Below are 24,728 nucleotides of genomic sequence, written 5' to 3'. Positions count from 1 at the left end.
ATATAAGATGCAAAGCTATTTTTACAGTTAAAAGCACACGTGTTCATTTAAAAATGCACACTATTTTTCACCTGAAATGCCTATATTGCTAGAGACACATTTGAAAATTAACAGCTAACATATTAACCATTAACCTGACTAATAAAACCTTATTTTATTATAACTCACTAATAAAATGTGTTCTCTACTGCAGAATTAGGCATATTTTGAAAACCAGTTAAATGAGTGTGCAGATTTTTCCTCTCTTCTCTGCCTGATTATCCGTGTTGTTGTGCACAGTAACTGCAGGAGGAAGGAAGTCAGATTTGCAACAATTGCAAATGTATAAGCGAAGCTATTGTTTAAAAGTAGGAGGATGAGAGATGATGGATTTCATTGGAACACGTCATAAAGAGGGCTGAGAGGAAAGTTTTAGTGGGCAGTAGCAGGGAAAAAGACAGGAGACATCTTTCTGCACTACTGGGGAGAAGACCTGGCTGTGGGGGTGTCCTGCTGCAGTCGAGACTGGGGAAAGCTGAAAGAATTACATTTCCACTGGCAGAGGCTGTCCTATCTGAAAAAGCTGAGAATTCCAGGCAATGACCCCGGCTTGAGAAGGCAAGCGTCCCTTTTCGTTGGAGTTAAGCCAAGAGAGCCACATTCACAGAGAGAATCCTCTAAACAGATAAGGTAATTACCTAACTGGGGGAGCTGTGTGTGTGCACGAAAGTATGCAGTCAGTGTAGAAAAATGAAAGTCCCGTGCGTGTCTTAATCAAGTGCTAATGTTGCAATTTAAGTTCTGTTCTCCGCCACTATAATTGCAGTGTGTCATTGAAAATGCTTTGATTGTTCCCTTTTATTGCTGTAAAGAATGAGATTATGTCTAAATGCAAATTTTATAATACAGAAAATATTTGAAAACAGACGGGTGGTTTATTTTCTATTTACCATTACAATGCCAATGATGTGGGGAGATTTTTAAACAGTGCAATGGTCATTTTAAGACAGATGTGTGTATGTCAGAATCAGTATGAATAATTGTGAGTGACTGTAGTATAACTTGTTGGAGGTACATGAGCCAACGGGAAGAGAGACTCTCTGAACATAGCTCCCTACCGTATATAAGGTAGTGGAAATTACCACAAGACTACCACATATAGCTCTCTGTCGTAAATAAGTCAGTGAGTTTGCCCATGGTGGCGCACCAACACTATCCCTGGAAATTGTGGTTTCCCTAGAATGCAGGTCTGAGGTCTCTCTAGTGATCACACGAAAAATCTAAGCGAAGATAAGGGATTCTGGACATTGGGGCCACAAATAAAACAAGGGAATTATGCTCACCAAAATACCACCAACCACGTATACCAAATATGCAGGTCTGGGTGCTGAAATAATGCATGTCCATTGTATTATTGTTGCACATGGCCAAATCTGAATACAAAGAGTGATTATTGCTAAGTTATTTCTCAGCGGTAATAAAATACCGTCAGGCCCCAAATCTCCACAAAATACCCTACAGCTTTCTTTGACTGTGTATTTAGCACACAGAGGCAGGAAGTGGATCAGGCCATCAAGAAAGAAAAGGTAAGGAGAGTATGTGGGTTGGAGTGGGAGAGTGGGCGAGGGTCTGAGGCATGTGCTGGATTGTGGATTGTAATAGGGATGAGGCTTGTGGTGTTGACGTTGGAGAGGGAGCAATGGGGGAGACCCGTCCCCCAATGCAGAGCAGAGGAAGGACAGGAGTGGGAGTGAGAAGAGTTTGTTGGGTGTTCTGACCCACGATTGGACTATTATGCTACAACATTTGGTGCTGTGGGCTTAGGAAATCCAAGATGGCCGAAAAAGCCCACATGTGCGCCAGAATCTATGAAAACCGCACAGTTTGTGCGCACACCAAAATGGTCGCCTGACTTGCCACCCCCCGGTGCGGGTGTGCTGGGTCAGAAAAGCCATGAGTGAAATGGGGTGCCAAAGAGAAAAACAGCAGTGCCTGTTCGCTAGAAAGCACTTTAAAAATCACCCTTTGTTTCTCTGAAGGCAAGCTCAGAATGCCCATTTCAAACATTGCAGAATATCCAACAATCTCACTGAACACCAGCAGACATTTGACAGAATAAAGTCTTGTGGGCATACAAAATCTGGAAAGAGGATGAGCCTAAAATAATGTTCATAGCAAAACTGGCTGAGCTGTGGATTTCAGCAGTTTAAGTAAATTTGGACTGAAAGACACTAAAAATCTAAATGTTTAAAAGAAATGAGTGACCTACTTTTGAGTGTCACATAGGTTGCAATTAGTTTTAAACTTAGAATCAGCATTCTAGCTGCATGCGTAAAAATTGGAAGTTTGATTTGGACAGGAAAACTGGCAGTCAAAGAGACATTTAGCTGAGGCCTGGCTTAAAAAGAGAGGGAATTTTGCCCACCAGCTACCCCCGACAGGAGTTGAGACTTGCACAACAGCTGTGTTCCCAGGCCTAGCTGCCTTTTGCTGTTCCCACCAAAAGGGATATGACACTTCTCTGATTGAATTACCTGGGCTCTGCAGGAAATTGAACAAAGCCCTGTCCTGACTCAGGCAAATGTTTTATTGGGGGGGGGGGTCATAAAAGTGGCTTCCTCCTGGAAGGAAAGGGGAGGAGCACTGCCTGTGAGAGCAAGCTGGCTTGGCAGAACTGGAAAAACCAGAAATTCAACCTTGTGCTGGGGGGAAACCACACCCCTTTGGGGCCAGAACATGAATCTAAAAAGATGGATCATTCATAGAGCGGACTTGTGAAAATTTTATAAGTGATATCATTATTCTTGTGATTTTTCTGTGCACATTGAAGACGTGTTAGGACCCGGTGGTATGTTCAGGGGGGTTTTTAGCGGAAAAGAGGATATTACTCTAAATGTATGTATGTTAAAAATCTGACACTCCACCACCTAATGCCCACATGCTTTGCGGACATTTGTGTAAATGCGGGGACAAATCCAATATTGGTAACCCGACCAAAAAGTGAAATATGTTGCCATTTTTGAACCCAAGCCCCCAGGAAGAGCAGAGTTTGAACAGGGTGTACCTCATGTGATATGTGATGGGTGCATGTCATTTCAAACCACTGTGTATCTATGAAATATGTCTTTAGGTCAAATATAGATTGTGTGTAATTTGACAGGGGAGTGTCCTTTCTGCAAGCCATTAAATGACATCGCTCTGACACTCCACTTCTTTTCCCAAATCAAGAGAGAAAGGAAAGCTTGACCAATGGGCAGTTGAGAGAGGGGCTGGCTAGTGATGCTGCACACACACCCACTTTCAAAACACATAAAAGCAGACAGTCAGGACAGATAGAGACATTCTATTCCACCTGCTGCGGGACGCTCTGCCGGGAAAATCCATACTTTACCCCCATCAACCTCCAGAGAGCCAACATAGAGACTTCAATCTATCCACCTTCAGAGACCAAGACTTTACTTCAGAATTTGTAGCAGAGAGGTCAACTACAAGCTAAATTCCTCCTTAGCAGGCCTCAAATCATTGCCACTATTCACAGCCAGGCGAGCTGTTTGAATTCTTTGCAAGAACTCTTGCCATTTGCCAGAGAGCAGTGTTGTATCGAGAGAGGGACCAGCTGAACCGGAGACCGCTGTATCCGGACCCACAGACCTGATCAGAACCAGAGACCCAGACCAGACCAGCAGAGTAGAGCTGACCCAGACGCTGTGCGCAGAAACCGTCCGTGGCGAGTGAAGGAAACCTATTGACCATATCCGTGGCGAGGCCCATTCCTTTTAAAATTATATTGTGAGTACCTAGCAGAACTGTGCAGAACCAATCTCTTAGTTAAGATAATATAATTCAATCTATTTTAATCTAACCAGAACTGCCTCCTAACTGTCACCTGTCATTTGCAAAGCTGTCACTTGTCATTTTCTAGCTGCAAGCTGTAACCTGTCGCTTTGAACTTTTAAAATTTCAAATCCGAAAAACTACCTTTATTTAATCGTCCATATCTCTGGAACCGTTTGGGCTAGGAACTTGGTTTAACTTTCCTCTGAAAGCTTAGAATCTCCGCTTTTCAACAAGCCTAGAACCGTAATCACGATTCTCGCACTCGCGAATTTTACCGCGATTTGCAATTTGGTTAAAAATCCAGCCACGTGTGAAAACAGCAGCTTCATTGCTTTCCTTTGCCAAAAATTCGTTTAACCTGCTAGCTACTCCTAGATCTTTGCTAAAGTGAGCCTGAACTCATCCCAAGTATATTTCACTCACCCTGAACCTCCTAAAGGGAATTAAAACCATTTTCAGCATATTTCTCACTGCATTGTCACCATATTCAAAGCATTTTGCCTGTGTTTCAAAACTCCTATCTGTTGTATAAGCTGCTGGGGGGAAATTGAACTGAATTCTATTTGATTGCATTCCTAAGAACTGTGTCATCTTCATCTCCTTACAGTGCATAAAAGGGGGGGTGAATTGTCCAAGAAAGTGATTACATTGTCTTTTGCTGAAATCCTATCAAGTTATTTTCTGTACTGCATTTCATTCCACATTGCATCCATTTGAAACCATAAAAGTATTGTTGCTATCGTATCCATCCTATAACCACTCATCATTGATTATAAAGAAGTGTGCTAGTGCTGGACTATCCATTATTGATTACTGCTCAGATTAAGTGTGATATTCAATTATTAATTTATTATAAAGTGTGATATATATATATATATTGTTTAAATGATCAAATAAACCGTTTAAACTTGCAAAACAGAACTACTTCGTGGCTCAGTGGGGTCAGCGGGATTCCAAGAGAGGGGTGTTATATAGGGGTAGTCATCCAGAACGCATGAACTGGACGTAAAGATATATCAATAAGGGTTTCCATTCAGTATCCCAGACTAGGCATTGACATAGCTGTAGTGTTGAATTGAATCCTCTTACAAATTGGGGGCTCGAGCCGGACGTTTGGGTTAGATCTATCACTTGTGCAGATTAATACAGTGTGCCAGCTGACCACATACACATATCCGGTCGGATCACCACGCTGTGGTACGCTGTAAAGCACTCCTCAAAGGAACGCTCTAAGGAAAAGGTCTGTTTTGCAAAAATAAAATACAAACTTCTGTAAGTCAGGACAGAGACCAATCTCTAGAATGATGACCTTGGTAGATATGAGAATAGCCAGAGAACACTTCTTACATAAGCTATTTGTGAGAGGTGAGTGGACTCATCAGGACCAAACGGTCTGGTTGCAGGCAATCGCGCAACAGGTCACTGAAACAGGGTCAGATATATGGGAGATCAGGGTCCCCTACATGTTACCCTGAGTGAACTATACATGGCCCCGAAGGCCAAGGATGAGCACCACAAGATTGCCAGGGTAGCGGCATATTTATATTTACATATGGGAGCCATGCAGGACAAATGTGCTGAAGGCCAAGATCTGGCGAGTAGGCAACTGCTGGCATTACAGAAGGCCCAATCTGATCTGGACTCTTCTGAGCAGAGGCTGCTCAGGAGCCAGGAGTCAGAAAATGACAGCAGACGGTACATCACTAAAATAAAGGAGGATATGGATGTGCTGCAACAGGAAAAGGCGGACCAGGATACCAGATTTCTGGCCTCGCAGAAGGAGTACCAAGAAGGTTTGGACACCCTACTGCAGAGCCAGAAAAAGCTGGAGCAACAGTTAGATTTCAATAGGGCATGTGCTGAGCAGGTAGTCATCCTGCAAAGCCACCTAGATAGGGAGAAGGCAGAGAGCAATAAACTGATTTTGAAAGACCAGAGTTTGACCAGGAGTGCCAGAAAACTGGTGCCTTCCAAAGGCAAAGGGACGACCTGGCGGCACAGATGCAGGCTCTTAGTCAGGAAAGGGATACCTTAGGCCAGGAAGTCTGCCACTTAAAAAGGAAAATGGAAGAAAATCACCTGGCCCTCCAGGGACTGGGTGACCTCCAAAAAGAACACCAGAACTTGTTAGAGCGCACCAGCAAGGTGGAGGAAGCTCTGGCAAGAAAGGAGCAGGCCAATAGGGACACAGCTCAGGAGGTAACCCTCCTGCAGCAAAGACTGGCCCAGTGCTCCAGGACCAATCAGGAAACACAGAGAGAGAATGAGGCTCTCTGCCAGCACAATGATAGGCTCCAACAACAGGTAGCGATGCAGGAGAGACTGATAGAGTCTAGTAAGGCCTTAACTGAGGAACTGAAGGCGCAGGCTCTTGCATTGCAACAGGGAGCAGGGGCGGATAGAGACCAGGTTCGCTGGGAAAGGGAAACTCCTGAGCATAACCTCAGGAGCCCTAGTACCAGAGGCATTTATCTCTCTCAGTCCCTGGACTCTGCCGGGCCACAGGGATGGCAGATTACTATCCAGCCAGAAGCATGGGGCTCATAGGCCAGTACCTCCCAGGAATGGATGGGCGGGCATCCGGGTATGGGCACCCAAGCACAGTGCAATTTAGTGGGGAACCCCAGGAGAATAGGCCCATTAAGGGCATCCTGAAAACTTCTGCCCAGTTAGGTCAGTGGGGGGGGGGGGTACCCATCAAATCCTGGCAGCAAGGAGGAATCTGAAGACTCCTCTGAACGGCGCAGGACACAGGAGACCAGGTCCCCACATTCTGCCAGCCATTCCCAGGCTCGCAGAATCCGGGAAAACCTGGAAGATCAGACAGGAACCTCTGGGAGCAGTGCATCTGAGTCAGAGGATGAATGGACAAGGGTTACCCGAACCAAAAAGGCCAATAAGGCAAAAAGGGCCTTGCTTAAGGACCCATTGAAACAAATAAAGGCAATTAGGAGTGTCATCCCGCCTTATCATAAGAATGCCAAGTACTCTGTTTGGGAACACTTGGAGCTCTATGAGCAAATGATGGAGACTTTCCATTTGAAGGACAGCAGTAGCTGCATCCAATACGTCAAATGGACATTCTCCCCAGAATACTCCAGTTTCTTTGCGGGGCTGGAGGACCAAAATCATTTAAGATGGTCCACCTATAAGGCGGCCATCTTGAAACATTTTTCTGTTCACAGAAATCCTCAAGAGGCTCGCAAGGCAGCCTATAATTTGCAATGTGAGGAGGATCAGGCCCCACAAGAATTCGTGCAAGAACTGAAACGTGCCTTTGCGCAGACCACCAGAAGGTTGCGCAGAGACAGCAGAGAATTTGTCAATACATTTTTCCATGCCTTCCCCAAATATATAATGACCCAGCGCGTGAGAGATTTTCATGAGAAAAGATCTTTAGACTGGGTCATTGAACAGGCTACCCGGATCTATGAGGTTCAGAAGCCCATAGAAAATAAAAGCAATACCCAGAAAAATCCCAAAACCAACAGCACCCCTGCTGCTGCCAAGGTGGCAGAGGTAAAGGTCACCCCCGTTTTGGATTTGGAGATGGGGGGGCCTAAAAACCTACCTGCACCTAATAATGCTGGGCCCAGAAGGTCCTCGGGCCAGTCACAGACAGGGAGTGAAAGAGGTAGTCCCACAAATGAGGTCCCTCGCTCTCCTGACTATGTAAGTCCCCGTTACAAGGGAAACAGACCAGTCCTGGGTTATGTGTGGACTCCTCCAGCCCAAGGGCGGGGATCCAGCCAAGCACCTGACCCGGGGAACTTCCCTCCTAACTTCCCCAAGGAGGGCAGAAATTCTCCAAATCCTGGGCAGAACTTTTTCCCCAGGTATCCACCCAATTTCCAGCCCCAAAATCATCCATCCTTCTTTCCCCAATTCCCTGAGCCCAGACAACCTAATCCGGGAGAGGGGAGGCCAAGGGTGGAGGGGTATCAAAATCTTCCCAACCAGGGGTACTACCAGAGAAGGGATAGCTACCCTTCCCGGGATCAGCCCAGGGGAGAAAATAGAGCCCCGTATCAGCCTGAGCGGGTTTCCCAGTTAGAGCGCCAGGTCCAAAATATGGCACGGGATCTGGGTCACATACTGAGGGCTCAACAGAACCCTCAGATGAGCATGTCACCGCAGAATGCCCCAAACTCTGGACCTGGTGCTCCAGAACAATGACGGGGGCAGCACCCCGATAACACACCGGTTCCCAGGGAGGAGGCACAAGGGGAGGGGGGGTGTAAAGCCTTGGAGGAAGCTTCCTTCCCAACTTGTAAACAGCCCCTGGAAAACCAGGAACCGGAAACAAAATCTCCTGCCCCTGAAAGCCCACCTCCCAAGGAGCAGAGGGGGGGGTAGGAGAAACAAAGGACCCAAACAGACCCACTTTGTGGAGGAGGTACAGGTCTTCCAATTTGAGGGAGAGGGATCCTCAGAGGATCCTGGGGAAAGGACCTTCTCCTTCAGAGATGGGGGAACTCCTCCCAAGGAAAAATGGGTCCCAAGGGATGCCAATTCAGACTGGGGAGATATGGAGACTGAGCTACCGCCGCCCATCATCTCATCCCAGACCCCACAATACCAAAATCCCCTGGTTCAAACCCATCCTGATGACTGCCTCCAAAAAGGGGTGGGGCGGCCCAGAACCGGAACCAGGGGAACCCACAATGGCTCTGATCTCCAGTTGCCAACTTTTTCTTTCAGATTCCCAAGGCTCTCCACAGAATTCTGCCCAAATTTCTTCTATTGCAATGTCCAAAACCAGAAAGTTAGCCCACCAGTTGTCCAAAAATGTGCATTATCTGTGCCCCCTTGAGGAGAAGGAGGGAAGATATTATGCCCCGGTACAAGTACAGGGGCAGGGTACGATTTCAGCGCTGGTGGACACGGGCTCTCAAGCTACCCTTCTGTCCAGAAGGGCCTTTGATGAACTGAATGCCGGAAGGGGAGGGAATTACCAAATTCCTCTCACCTCACTTCCTGGACAACTCCAGAACTTTGACGGGAAGGAAATTCCCGTCGAGGGGACGGCAGATTTGGACATTAAAAGTGGGCGACACAAGTTGAAACACCTGGTCATAGTTGTGACTCCAGAGGGCACCCTTTGTTTACTAGGGAATGACCTCCTGAGAAGGTTGTCACCCCTAATAGATTGCGTAAACAAGGTCCTCTGGACCCAGACTAGCCGACCCATAAAATTAAAACAGAGTGTCAACCATGTTAGTTTAAACGGCACATGCCACATGGTTGAACAAAATTCTGACCAAGTAGAATTCCACTTCCAGAATAACCAAATTCCAGACGTGACAGTAATAGCAGTAGGACAACAGACTGGTGATGGGGGGTCCTCTCTATTTCTGAAAATCAACCTTCCTTCCAGTCTAAAGTGGTATTCCACGCTGGAAGGAAACACTCTGAAATTCTATACTAATCCACAATCAGAAACTCCCACTCCTATAGTCCAGAAAGATGTGAAATCAGCTCAGAGCCTGGCTGATATACAGCAAATTGGAGAGCAGTTGTTCATCCCTGTTCAGTTAAACGATGGGAAGGACTCTGTTCTCGCCCGAGTGTGTGGTGAGCAACTGTAAGAGCTTCATCAGCGAAGCCATGTTCCGCCAACTCCCAAAAGATCCAGCCATTCCCACATTCAAACTGATAGACAAATGGGAAATGGACCTGGAAGCGCCTAATTCCAAACATCTCCTGCCAAGCAGGTGTATGCTCAAAATCTCCATTGGCAACAAGAGCATAGTCCATAATTGTTGGGTCGTGCGAGACATCACTGCCGCCTTTTACTTAGGCAGTGACATTCTCAATCGCTTTGCCATTAGTTTGGACCTAATTAACTTCAAAGCTTGGTCCTGATTAGCGGATAATCCCATGGGCTTTGATGATCCAGAAAAAGCATTTAGGTCAGCTCAATTGCTACCTTATGCAGTTGAAATTCAGATTAAAGAGGAAGTCACCATCCCAGAAAGGACCCGACAATTCTCCCTGGAAGTGAAAGTTAAAAGAGGACAACATTTGAAAAACCCTGATGCTTACATACATCTAAACGCTTCTCTCCAACCGCAAGGGTTAGGGGTAAACCCAACACCATTAGTTAACATAGAACATGACACCATTCCAATAGAGGTGGATAACAGCGACTTAAAGAGTATTACTCTAGCCGCAGGCACCATTATTGGAATGGCGGTTGATGACCGACATTTTTCCATTGATCTAGGAAATGAACTGTTAGGACCAATCCCCAAGGACTGTTTTGACAGTGACAGTGAGGACAATACAACACCAGACAGGATTTTTACCCGGCATGGGGGGAACTTCCTGGTGTACACTTCCCGCCCTTATGGTAAGGAAGATGTGACTTGTGACTTCAGGAGGGATGAGGTGATTTTCCAGGTCCATGAGGGTTGCCTTTCCCACCTGAAGCCTCCAGTCCAAATCAGCACTCTGACCAGAGACTTCTCCACCCAGCTGGAGGAGGCCGCTGAGATAGCCAAACCAGAAGTCTTTCCAGGCTTCAGGCAGATGGTGGAAGAGAGAGTCAACCTAGCTGATGCCTGTGTGACTCTGGAACAGAAGCAAAATTTGAAACAAGTTTTCTTGGATTTCCAAGATCTCTTTGCGGTAGTCTCATATGACTGTGGCCGCACCGACATCCACACAACAACAATCCCCTCGGACCCTGGCATGACTCCAGTGTTTGTGAAGCAATATCGCTTTCCTCTCGCATCAATGGAGTCCATTACTGAAATAATTAAGAACCTGGAGTCCCGGGGAATAATCCGTCCAGTCCACAGCACCTTCAATAATCCGGTGCTGGTAATATTGAAGCCAAACGGCCAGTGGAGACTCTGCGCCGAACTCAGGGAGCTCAACAAACGGGTCCATACTTCCCGATGGCCTCTGCCCTACATTGACCAAGGGCTGGCCCAGATCCAGGGGTCACAGGTATTCACTGCAATAGACCTGACCAATGGATACTGTACTGTGCCTGTCAGTAGGGAGGACCGATACAAGCTGGCTTTTACCTTTGGGGGCCAGCAGTACACATGGACCCGGACTCCCTTCGGATACCTCAACTCCGGCAATTAATTCAACATTTTCCTACACAAGGCCATGCCCGACCTGGCTGCAAGGGGTAACCTGGCTTATGTAGATGATGTCCTCATCAAAAGTTCATCTGTGGAGGAACACATAGCGGAGATCCGTTATGTTCTGACCCAGTTGAGGGCCACCGGAGCAAAACTTTCCTTTCAGAAGGCACAGTGGTGTAGAACCCGTGTTAATTTCTTGGGGCATGAGATTACTCCTCAGGGTCTCTGTCCCCAGGAAAAGAAAGTGGAAGCACTTCAGAAACTGAAAGACCCCACAACTCTGCGGGAACTAAGGAGCCTCCTTGGACTGACTAATTACAGCATAAAGTTCATTGAGGGCTACACAGAGATCACCAGACCCCTGATTCATCTCCTGAAGGGGGGGGTCAAGTGGGAATGGGGTCCAGAACAAGCCAAGGCGGTAAAACAACTCAAGAGAAGCCTCTCACAAGCGCCTTGCGTAGCTTACCCTGTCAGAAACAAGGAGTTCTTCCTGGAGACGGGGTTCTCTAATATGTGCTTGACGGCAGTATTATACCAAAAGCATGACAAGGTCAATAAAGTAATCTCCTATGCGAGCAAAACTTTATCCTCTGTGGAGGAAAAATTCAACGAGTGTGAGAAGGCACTCCTGGCAACGGTGTGGGCATTGAAGAATTACCGCCCGTTTATCCAGGGGGAACACATCATAGTGGAGACTCCACACCAGCCTCTGCAATATCTCCAAAGTGACAGAATCCGGGAAGGAAATGTGAGTAATTCCCGAATTACTTCCTGGATTCTGTCAATGCAAGGCTTTCCTATGGAGGTCCGATATGGCCAAAACAAGAAGAGTCCCCTCGCGCAAGGTCTGGCTGACTTGCATGATTGTGCCAGAGAAAACTGTCTCGACACCTTGAGGACCCTGAGAACTTTCCCCTGACGGATACCGATTACATTGGGAAAGAGGACCTAAGAGTGTTGATGAAATGTCCAAAAATGTTCCGAATCCAAGACAGTTTGCTGGTAAGGAAATCCAAAGCTGGCCACGATCAGTGGGTGGTTCCTACCTCATTCCGAAGCCTGATGTTAAGTCACGCCCATGATGCGGCCACCGCCGGTCATAGGGGGTTTCACACAACACTGGAAATCTTAAGAGAGGTTGCATACTGGCCACACATGGGGCAGGACCTTGACCAATACTTGAAGGGGTGTCTTGTGTGTGCACAATTTCAGCCATCATCCCTCATGAACCGTGCACCCCTCCAAAAGAGGGGGTGACACTGCCATGGTCAGATTTGCAAATCGACTTTGTAGGCCCTGTGATTCGCTCGACTAGAGGAAACAAGTACATGTTGACCGTTACATGCTTGTTTACCAAGTGGGTGGAATGGGAATGTCTCCCAGCCCCTAATTGCAAGGCAGAAACTGCAGCTGCCCTGATGATTAACCACATCTTTTCCCGTTTCGGTCTACCTCAAAGGATTGAGTCAGACAGGGGTAGCCACTTCATCAGTGAAGTAATGACAAAGATGTGGGAGATACTGAGAGTTAAAAGGAAGCTACACATTGCTTACAGGCCAGCTTCTTCTGGAGCAGTGGAGAGTTACAACCGAACCATTGTGAGCATATTAAAAAGGTTTGTGGCAGATTCTGGGCCAAGTTCGGATATCCGATTACCTCTGGTCCTAATGGCCATCAGATCTACCCCTTCATCTGCAACCAAAATGTCACCATTCGAGTTGATGACTGGGCGCAAGATGGTGCTTCCTCAGCATTTGCTCTACAGAACCCAGGAGCAAACGTTGATAAATGCCTCCACAACTCATGAGTATGTGGAGAATTTAAGGAAACACCTTCAACATGCTTTTGCCTATGCTCAGCGGAATCTAGAAAGATCAGCTGAGAGTATGAAGACCCACTATGACCTGAAAATTTCCAGGAAGGAATATCAGGTGGGGGACCGGGTCTATTTATACAATTTCCAAAGGAAACAGGCCAAACAGCGAAAATGTTTGCCTACATGGAAGAGACCGTTTGAGATTATAGACAAGATCTCCCCTGTGGCCTACAAGATCCGCATCCCCAAAGGCGGTTTGGCAGAGGGGGAAGACAAGTGGGTCCATATAAACCAGTTGAAGTGTTGCCATCCCAGGCACACTTTGCAGCAACTGGAGGAGTCCTCGGTAATCCCAGAGGGTACCGCTCCAGAGTAATTCAATTCCAACCCTAAAAGATCCTACATATAGCCTATCAAATTCTGTGTTTCTCAAGGTTATGTGTTCCTGTCTCTTAATTTAAAAAAAAAATGTGCATGTTCATATCTGTTGAGTTCTAAAATATATATGCCACCCCACTATATCAATGGTGGGGGAGAAATGTCCATGAATAGGTATTGCCACTCTTCCTTTGTCATCCTAGGAGAAAGAAAACCTGGAGACTGGCCAAGGAGGACGATTCGGAGACCGGGAGCAGAGACGCAAGGGGCCCAGTGTACCGCCCAATACTCCCATCAGGACCGGCGAGGAGAACCGACTGATCCACCCCTGATGGAGGAAAGGATGCTGAACTTTGTCATCTGCGGAATTGGAAGAAGATGATGCGGACCTCCCAGCACGTGGGTCAACATCCTTAGCACCCGACATCCCCTCGACTCAATCCAAGTGCAGTCGGGCGGGGGGGTTTGTTGGGTGTTCTGACCCACGATTGGACTATTATGCTACAACATTTGGTGCTGTGGGCTTAGGAAATCCAAGATGGCCGAAAAAGCCCAGATGTGCGCCAGAATCTATGAAAACCGCGCAGTTTGTGCGCACACCAAAATGGTCGCCTGACTTGCCACCCCCCGGTGCGGGTGTGGTGGGTCAGAAGAGCCATGAGTGAAATGGGGTGCCCAAGAGAAAAACAGCAGTTCCTGTTCGCTAGAAAGCACTTTAAAAATCACCCTTTGTTTCTCTGAAGGCAAGCTCAGAATGCCCATTTCAAACATTGCAGAATATCCAACAATCTCACTGAACACCAGCAGACATTTGACAGAATAAAGTCTTGTGGGCATACAAAATCTGGAAAGAGGATGAGCCTAAAATAATGTTCATAGCAAAACTGGCTGAGCTGTGGATTTCAGCAGTTTAAGTAAATTTGGACTGAAAGACACTAAAAATCTAAATGTTTAAAAGAAATTAGTGACCTACTTTTGAGTGTCACATAGGTTGCAATTGTTTAAATGTCATAGTTTTAAACTTAGAATCAGCATTCTAGCTGCATGCGTAAAAATTGGAAGTTTGATTTGGACAGGAAAACTGGCAGCCAAAGAGACATTTAGCTGAGGCCTGGCTTAAAAAGAGAGGGAATTTTGCCCACCAGCTACCCCCGACAGGAGATGAGACTTGCACAACAGCTGTGTTCCCAGGCCTAGCTGCCTTTTGCTGTTCCCACCAAAAGGGATATGACACTTCTCTGATTGAATTACCTGGGCTCTGCAGGAAATTGAACAAAGGCCTGTCCTGACTCAGGCAAATGTTTTATTGGGGGGGGGGAGGTCATAAAAGTGGCTTCCTCCTGGAAGGAAAGGGGAGGAGCACTGCCTGTGAGAGCAAGCTGGCTTGGCAGAACTGGAAAAACCAGAAATTCAACCTTGTGCTGGGGGGAAACCACACCCCTTTGGGGCCAGAACATAAATCTAAAAAGATGGATCATTCATAGAGCGGACTTGTGAAAATTTTGTAAGTGATATCATTATTCTTGTGATTTTTCTGTGCACATTGAAGACGTGTTAGGACCCGGTGGTATTTTCAGGGGCGTTTTTAGCGGAAAAGAGGATATTACTATAAATGTATGTATGTTAAAAATCTGACACTCCACCACCTAATGCCCACATGCTTTGCGAACATTTGTGTAAATGCGGGGACAAATCCAATATTGGTAACCCGACCAAAAAGTGAAATATGTTGCCGTTTTTGAACCCAAGCCCCCAGGAAGAGCAGAATTTGAACAGGGTGTACCTCATGTGATATGTGATGGGTGCATGTAATTTCAAACCACTGTGTATCTATGAAATATGTCTTTAGGTCAAATATAGATTGTGTGTAATTTGACAGGGGAGTGTCCTTTCTGCAAGCCATTAAATGACATCGCTCTGACACTCCACTTCTTTTCCCAAATCAAGAGAGAAAGGAAAGCTTGACCAATTGGCAGTTGAGAAAGGGGCTGGCTAGTGATGCTGCACACACACCCACTTTCAAAACACATAAAAGCAGACAGTCAGGACAGATAGAGACATTCTATTCTACCTGCTGCGGTACGCTCTGCCGGGAAAATCCATACTTTACCTCCATCAACCTCCAGAGAGCCAACATAGAGACTTCAATCTATCCACCTTCAGAGACCAAGACTTTACTTCAGAATTTGTAGCAGAGAGGTCAACTACAAGCTAAATCCCTCTTTAGCAGGCCTCAAATCATTGCCACTATTCACAGCCAGGCGAGCTGTTTGAATTCTTTTCAAGAACTCTTGCCATTTGCCAGAGAGCAGTGTTGTATCCAGAGAGAGACCAGCTGAACCGGAGACCGCTGTATCCGGACCCACAGACCTGATCAGAACCAGAGACCCAGACCAGACCAGCAGAGTAGAGCTGACCCAGACGCTGTGCGCAGAAACCGTCCGTGGCGAGTGAAGAAAACCTGTTGACCAGATCCGTGGCGAGGCCCATTCCTTTTAAAATTATATTGTGAGTACCTAGCAGAACTGTGCAGAACCAATCTCTTAGTTAAGATAATATAATTCAATCTATTTTAATCTAACCAGAACTGCCTCCTAACTGTCACCTGTCATTTGCAAAGCTGTCACTTGTCATTTTCTAGCTGCAAGCTGTAACCTGTCGCTTTGAACTTTTACAATTTCAAATCCGAAAAACTACCTTTATTTAATCGTACGTATCTCTGGAACCTTTTGGGCTAGGAACTTGGTTTAACTTTCCTCTGAAAGCTTAGAATCTCAGCTTTTCAACAAGCCTAGACTTCCTACTCCTCATACTTTTGCCGTAATCACGATTCTCGCACTCGTGAATTTTACCGCGATTTGCAATTTGGTTAAAAATCCAGCCACGTGTGAAAACAGCAGCTTCATTGCTTTCCTTTGCCAAAAATTCGTTTAACCTGCTAGTGACTCCTAGATCCTTGCTAAAGTGAGCCTGAACTCATCCCAAGTATATTTCACTCACCCTGAACCTTCTAAAGGGAATTAAAACCATTTTCAGCATATTTCTCACTGCATTGTCACCATATTCAAAGCATTTTGCCTGTGTTTCAAAACTCCTATCTGTTGTACAAGCTGCTGCGGGGGAATTGAACTGAATTCTATCTGATTGCATTCCTAAGAACTGTGTCATCTTCATCTCCTTACAGTGCATAAAAGGGGGGGTGAATTGTCCAAGAAAATGATTACATTGTCTTTTGCTGAAATCCTATCAAGTTATTTTCTGTACTGCATTTCATTCCACATTGCATCCATTTGAAACCATAAAAGTATTGTTGCTATCGTATCCAGCCTATAACCACTCATCATTGATTATAAAGAAGTGTGCTAGTGCCGGACTATCCATTATTGATTACTGCTCAGATTAAGTGTGATATTCAATTATTAATTTATTATAAAGTGTGATATATATATATATTGTTTAAATTATCAAATAAACCGTTTAAACTTGCAAAACAGAACTACTTCGTGGCTCAGTGGGGTCAGGGGGATTCCAAGAGAGGGGTGTTATATAGGGGTTGTCATCCAGAACGCATGAACTGGACGTAAAGATATATCAATAAGGGTTTCCATTCAGTATCCCAGACTAGGCATTGACTTAGCTGTAGTGTTGAATTGAATCCTCTTACAAGTTTAATTTGGGGGGGTTGTAATTCAGTGGCAGGGACAGGCGAGAATGATGTTTGGTGTGTGGGATTTCATCCAGTGGTGTTCAGCGCAATGAGAGGAGAATCAACACACAGACACGAATACATTCAAACATGTGATGGCGAGGGTAGCGTTCAGGAGGCAAGGGTAATACCAGTTGACAACATAGATGAACCTTTGGGTGAGAAAAGCTGACTATTAAGGGCTGTTATGAAGCTTAGAAAGGGTGGTGGAGGGGGAACACTTGATGTTAGGGCTATTATGGTCCTTTGGTGGAATGCTACTAGGGTGAAGCTATGATAGAGAAATGTAGCACAAATTGGAGGAGGTAGAAAGAGCGTATGAGTTTGGGATCTGAGACAGTGTGAGGGACAAGTAGTGAGACTTAAACTATATGGCAGGGAAACTGAATGATTTAATGTCTAGAAAGAGACAAATAAAAAGTTAAAATTGCATAGGAACAACCAAGATACATGAAGGTGACGCACATAAGAGGGTGGAGATCAAGGAAGGTTAACAACGGTGTGGGTTACATAGTCAAGAATCTTGTCAAGAGGCATAAAAGAGCATCAGTCAGTGAAGTGCCATCCAGTGTCAAATGGACGGGGAGGTAGTTGATGATACAAATAGAAAGGTCATGGGTGACAGAGGGAAAATCAAATAATATGTTGTCGTCATCTGAAAATAGAGTCCAAAGGAGGAGTTGAGATTGCTAACGGATAAGGTGTGAAAGGGGAATATGAGAGGTAAGGACCCCAAATGACTGAGGTTGCATTGGAGGTTCCAAAATGTCAGTAAATGGGGGTGGAGTTACCAAATGAATAGTAGGTAATAGAAGCAGGACAATTCCCTTGAAGCCAAAGCGGGAAAAAGTCAGGAGGATGAATAAGTTGTCAAAAATATTGAATGCAGTGGTCAGATTTGGGAGAAGGAGGATAGAGGAAATGTGGGAGTGATGGGCAGTAGTTGGACAACTAGAGATGCAAGTACATATTTTTTTCTGTCCCCTGAATACAATGGAATTAAGACTGCTAGAATAATCTCCCTCTATTTTTCTACAGGTATGTGGTGATACAGTTGAATACCACTCCCTCATGTATTTTAAAGTTCTAAGGGAATTGAGAGACAAGACATTGATAAGCAAGGTTATTGTTGTAGTCCTGAGTTTTTGAAGAGATGTGAGGTGGTGCCTACCCAGGCACGTCATTTGGGGATCCCCAGGGCTTGCAACTGCGACCCCTAATGTCTCCATTGCTACCCATGTGGTCTCCATTGCTACCCCTGGAAAAAAAGAAAAAAATATAACTCCTGGGCTGTGGCCAGATCCATGTGGCTCTTTGTTTCTATAGTGGCTGGCTTTCTTGTTCAGGCCTCTTAAAATAAACAGCGGGTTCCACAAGTGTAACACTGAGCAGTGACCCTAAATACAAAAGAATAGGAATAACAAATAGTCTTTCTGGAATTCTATACAATAATTGCTAGACTCATTAAAGGTTTATTTAAGGCACACTTCAGTGGGCGAGTCACTGATTTAGTCGGATTTAGTCTGTTCTAAAAACACCTCAAATTCACAATGCAGTCAAAAACTATATTAATTTTGCTTTTGAGAAGCTGCAGTTAAAGCATGTTTTTTTCTGCCATTGTCTCTAGTACGATCATCACAAGACATTCCATCTCAGTGTCCTCGGTCACTTGACAAAATCCTTGTGCCTAAAAGCTTGTGTACAGTGTATAAATGTTTGACCATAGCACATCAAGTGGCCGTGATTTAATTGTGCCACAATTAACTTTTTGTTGTAATGTGTCTATCTTTCCTATTTCCATGGCATGCTGCTCAGGAGGTTTGTTTACATGTATGAGGTAACAAGTGCCCAGAGTATGGGAAGTTGTGTGAGTGTGGTGCTCTAAATTCTTTATTATGCAGTTATGAATCCTCCCAATGGTATGTATTTTGCACCAGACCTGCAGATGTACTGGCCTGCTGTTCAATCGCAGTTACCAGATTATTGGTATCTTCTTCAGAGTGTAATTTGCTTTCTGACTTTGAGAACATTCAGACATGTAATTTCTCGTTTTACTATAGCCGGTAATATAGCTATGGCTGGTAAAATGGCTCAGTGAGTTGAGCGCTCACTGCTGTGATGTGTGTGTGATCTGTAGGTTGCAGGTTCGAATCCCGACAAGGTTTACTCAGCCTTTCATCCTTCTGAGGTCTATAAATGAGTACCAACACAGGTTGGGTTATATTGTATGTATATCTGTGCTATGTAAAGTGCTTAACCTAAGTACTATATGATGACTCATCATTATTATTTGGCCTTAGATTGCATTCACAGTAATTTAGTAATATAGGCCTATACACACTGATAGTATTGATACATATGGTGATTCATTGTTGTATGAAATGTCTATCACATTACAGTGACATTGTAACCACATTCATCGTCATGTACTTAGGAACAATGCTATGTGATGCCACTTCCTGTTTTGTCAAGGGGTGAAAGGTTGTGTTCCATCACTTCCTGGGGTGTCATTTGGGGGGGGTCAAATTACATCACTTCCTGTGATATCATCAGAGGTCAAGGGTTGTATGATGTCACTTCCGCTACCCCTGGCATTTTGGTGAAATGACGTCCCTGTGCCTACCTTGTTGTAAGTTGGCAAGATTGAAGAGGACAGGTAGAGGTTGAAGAAATGGGAGATGTAGAAAAAGGTAAGGAGTGCCAGTTCCCTGCTGGTCTGATGTTCAAAGGGTTTTTCAGGGGTGCAGGAGGTGGTTATCAGAGCCAGGAATGGGGGCAAGTTCAGCTGGAGAATTAGACGAGAAAAGAGGAGGTGTACGTGAGGTATACAGGAAAAATGGAAGGCAGGTGGGAGGAAAAAGGAGGTTAGAGAGAGTTCCCCATATTTCATAGATTTTAAATGAGAAGTAGCAAGCACAATCATAAGCAGAAACAGAAGAGGGAATAGAAAGGGAGGAGGGTACTGGAGTGACCTGTGAAGCTTGTGAGGTGGAATTGAAGGGAACAGATAAGGTTAATGTAGTAGGAAGCCTTAGTAGTCTTAAGAGCAGTGGAAATCATGTTGATGGATTCCTTAGTAGTGTTAAGGAAAGCCTGGTAGTGGGTATTACACAAAAAATGAGGGGTGACGTTGCATGATGCATAGCAGGGGACACCCAGGGTTGAGGATTTGGGCAATGGGAGGAGGAGAGTAAACTGGATGGTGGGGCTCGGAGTGTAAAGTGAATGTTCAGTCAAACTCAAGGAACGCTGTTTTGATAAAATAGGGAAGTGGTGTTAATAGTATTTGAAGAGAGGATCTAACTTGATCAAGATAGGGTGTCACTCAGGTGGGGAGTTAAGCTGGAGAGGGAAAAGCAAAAGTGAAAGGCAGGAGGGAGTGATTGAAGGGAGATTAATCAAGAGAAGTGGAAATAGTTGTAGAGAGGTTGAGAGAAAAAATCAAGATACACATAGTTACTTTGAGCATCAGTAGGATGCTTGCGGTAGTTAACCAGGAAGTGGTCATCAAGTCCACAGTAGAAAATGGAAACAGGGTGAATGCCTCATATTTTGAGGTTGAAGTCACATATGAGCATCGTTAGGAGCTCCATGGTCAGGCATCAAGTAGTAGTTCAAAGTCATTGAAACAAATAATGAGGATGCAGGGGAGCGTGGATGACAATGTTGAGAAGAGGTTGAAGAAACCATTTAAAATATTTGTTTGAGTGGTAGGGATGAAGTGAAATGACAGAAAAGAGTAGGATTAGGTTTATTTGCTGATGGGAATAATTACTCTGCCACACATCTTATATAGGTAAGGGACACAAGAGAAGATAGCAGAATCCAAGTGAGGGTCATCTGCTTTCCTGTTGACAAAACCTTTCAAAATCTCCATAAAGGAACAATTGTATGAGTTTTGAAAATATCCAAGTAAACATTAACATTCCTGGGTTAATTGTCCACATGCCTCTCTTTATCCCTGGGCTTGATTCTGTGCAGCTAGAGGTGCACTTTGAGGTTGTTATTCTGTTTTATTTTCAGTAAGGACTCTAATGTCCTTTCCTTGTCTCTGATTCGGACTGAGCTACTTCCGGGTTCTTAATTGTGTGGATAGAGCTGCTCTAGTCTTCCGCCCTTCCTCTCTCTGACTGATCAAACATTCAAGATTTAGAGGAAGGTAATGAGATAATAGTATCCCTAGATGCTTGCACTCAGAATTTCACTTCCAGCCTCGGAGATTTACACCAGATCTGTTTGGGAGTAGAGTCTTTCCCAAAGAGTCCAAAGGAATTCATTACCCTCCATCAGGCATCTATAAATCCATTAAAATTGTTTTTTGCAAGTCTTCTCTTTTAGCAAAATCCTGGTGCCAGTGCTGCTAATCGGATATTCTAAAAATGTTTTTCAACTACTCTAATGAGTTGCATATTTAAGTTGCCCCCAAGGTATCTCTTTTGTGGATGCTACCCACATCAATAAATTAGGTTCTTTTATAATAATAGGTTTGAAGTATATTGTCCTGCACCTATTATGGCTTTCAACATTGTGTTTTTTCTATACTTTTTGTTTCCAATCTCTTCTTAGGTCTTAGGTCATCCAGATAATAGTTGCTTGTTTCCTTTTCAAACTAGATTTATATATATATAGGGCCTCATTACACGGTAGGCGGTAAGGGTTTACCGGTACTGGTATTTTACCGGTACCGGTAAACCCTTACCGCCTTACTACGAGGTCCCTTTGCGGGTTGGGGAATTTAACCCCTGCTTTTTGCAGGCATTAAAAACCAACCCGCAAAGGGACCAGGGAGCTAATTACGGTACCGCAATTTGCGGTACCGTAATTAGCACCTTCCCCATTCCCATTATGCCCTATGGGGCAAAAATGGGAATGGGGAAGGGCAATGGCGGAAGGGGGAATTACCGCCCCACCAAACTTGGAATAGGGCGGTAATTCCCCTTTCCACCAAGGCGGTGCTGGTATTTTACTGGGATGGACCAAGGTGCTAATAGCACCTTGGTCCACCGCCATCTGTGTAATGAGGCCCATAGTTTATTTTCTGTTTGGACATGCGTTAACATGCCTGGTTACAGCTTAAAGTGAAGAATCCATCTTCTAGATGCATGAGTTCCAACTAAGTGTAAGGGCCTCATTACGAGTATGGAGGTAGCCATGCCCTTAATAACGGCATGTCTGCCTCCATACGGGGTTCCAGTACTGGGTTCCTCCAATTAGGACTTACCGGGCTATTCCAACCATGGAAGACCCAGTAAATCCTCATTGTAAATACCCATCCCCATTCCCATTTGAGCCCCCATGGGGCTCAATGGGAATGGGGAGGGAGCTAATACCAGGCCTGTTAATAACGGGCCCGTTATTAGCTCCTTAGTCCCCTGCGGGACCTGGAAAAGACGGCTGGTTTTACCAGACGTCTGTTCCGGGTCCCGCTAGGGGACCTTGTAATCAGGCATCCCTTAATGAACAGTGCAGGTCCCGTACCGGCACCCTTCATTACGGGAGCGCCATGGCCGTAATGAGGCCCTAAGTCTCTTTCTTATCCCTTTTACCCAGATAAGGGGTGCACCAATGCTACTTAGGGAAAGGCACTTCTGGGAGGGATAGGAAGACTTTCTGTGAAGCAGAAATAGCTAGCTGTAGACTGTCTTATAAAAAGTAATGAATGGAATTTAAAAAAAAAACTTCCATCTATGTTTGTGTGAAATGAAATATACATGCCCTGTAATTATTCAGAAGTGTGTGCCTCGGATTAAAAAAAAAAGTGTACATATCTACCATAGTGCATTACAGTAGTGATGCTCTTCAGAAAGGAGCAGCCGCATTATTTTTTCTTTTGCTTGATGCGAGCAATTCAAACAATACTCACACGGTGATGCCAACTAAAATTATATGTGGAGGGGGAAGTGGTAGTATAACAATAAGATACAAATGGGCAAGGGTAAAGAGTACCACCTGCACAGTGGGAGAGTTTGGGGTCGGCTGGATAGCCTGTTTGGTGGGAGACAGTTTTTGTCTTGCTTCGGGAATCCAGTGGAATTGCCGTAGAATAGTTGAGAGCTGTGCCTGGAAATAAGGGATAGTAGGACAGGGTTATTAAGGAATTACACAGAGTGGTGCAGATCGGGGGATTTAGAAAAGAAGTAGGTCCACGTGCACAATGGCAGTGGGGAGGGGGAAGACTTCAATTTTCGAGCGGCAATTCGCAGATATTACAGTACTGCACACATGATTCCTGGGATTCAACACAGTAATAGAAGGCAACATCAATGTGATCGCAGTTTCTTAATGTGGAAATTCCCTGTTGAAACTGCAGCCGAATAAAAGGAGGGGTACAAAAATGCCATGATTTGGCCATTGGTGAGTGGACATTATTGTTGCAACATGGACAGTTGACACAGCAGTGGCCATGGCTGGTGAGATCTGCTTAGTTAATACACAGAGGGATATGGGCCTCAGCCATAGTCCAGAAAAATAGCCATAGCTGAAGGCCATGGGCAGTAGGCTTCAGTCTTTCATTATAATTGTTGCAAAAAGGATTGTTTTACGGCCAAAATAAGCTCTGGAGAAGATATAGGATAACAAAACCTTTCAAAATCAATGAAAATACATTATTTATTACAGAGTTAAGATGATCATATTCATTGCAACAAAAGCCATGAAATGTACGGGTGCGGGACGATGCCCCATGTCTAAATGAAGTGTGGTTGCGCGCAGTAGAGGAACACCACGGCCTAAAAAAGGATTGTGTTGAAGGAGACAGAGAGTTATGTGTGAAGTTACAGTTTTAACTTTTGTCATTAAAAGTAGCTACCATCTTATGTCATAGGAGATGTGCAATTGGTTTGTGTGGTATATGTGTGCAGTGTGTGTGTAGTGAGACTGTGCCTTCTCCTAAGTTGCGAAGGTGTGGCGTGCAAGGGGAGAAGCGGGTTAGCTGTACATGTGTATTCAGTAATGGGGATCCAGATTTGTTTTAGTGAAATCTCAGACATGACCTTGCACCAGACATGCACATACAAAGGTGCCAGTGGTTGCGCTTCATCACACTATGAAGTTTTTGACTATAAAAGGACAGACACGGCTTCCTTGAAGAAGTGTGCGCCGCTAAAGCTAAAACAAATGCTATGTTGGTTGGAAAAGAGAAAATGGTATTGGCAGAGACAGTGCATTAGCTTTATGCCCGCCTCCCCCACCCTTTTCTGCTACTGATTCGGTAGAGGGACTTGTACTCCACATTGTGACATACGTTGCACGTTTTGTGTTTCCTGTCATTGCAAATAGAATCAACTGTTTACATATCTCGTATCATGTTTTCATTGGGCATGCCATGCTTTTTTGTGTGAGATATAAAAAAAGATTTGAATCGTTCTTCGTTTATGCAGCTTGTGCAGCCTGTGAAAGTGTGCTTCGAATTCAGCTATCAATCACCTGGGGTTGAGTTACTGTGAGTTTGTCTTTAATTGAGTAAAAACCCCTAGATGTTCACCAGGTGGCAGAGAACAAAGGTGCCCTGGAAAATCAAATTGTGTTAGGCAAATGGCATTTGAGGAAAGACATTCTCACGTGTCAGGATCATCCCAGTGACAGATGAACGCCACACGACAGACTGGTAGATATAGCTAGACCACGGTTAGTTAAATGTCAGGATAAACTTGAAAAGGCTGGTCAGGGGGTAGAGGGTCAGAAACATAGCATGCTCAACTCTACAATTGTAGTATGCTTGCTGTAGGGCCAGCTATACTACAAACTATCTAGGAGGTCACTGTTGTAATACTATTATTTGGTAGTTTTTACTGATAAGATTGATGGGGAGTTGTAATTACATTGATTACAATTGAAGGTTTTATTATTGTTAAGACCCTGCCCTTAAAACACAGTGGGCCTCATTACGACCCAGGCGGTAAGGGGTTTA

Source organism: Ambystoma mexicanum, chromosome 3p, assembly GCF_040938575.1.
Source record: "Ambystoma mexicanum isolate Mex_15411 chromosome 3p, UKY_AmexF1_1, whole genome shotgun sequence".
Classification (NCBI taxonomy): Eukaryota; Metazoa; Chordata; class Amphibia; order Caudata; family Ambystomatidae; genus Ambystoma; species Ambystoma mexicanum.
Note: the sequence above shows the minus strand (reverse complement) of the source record.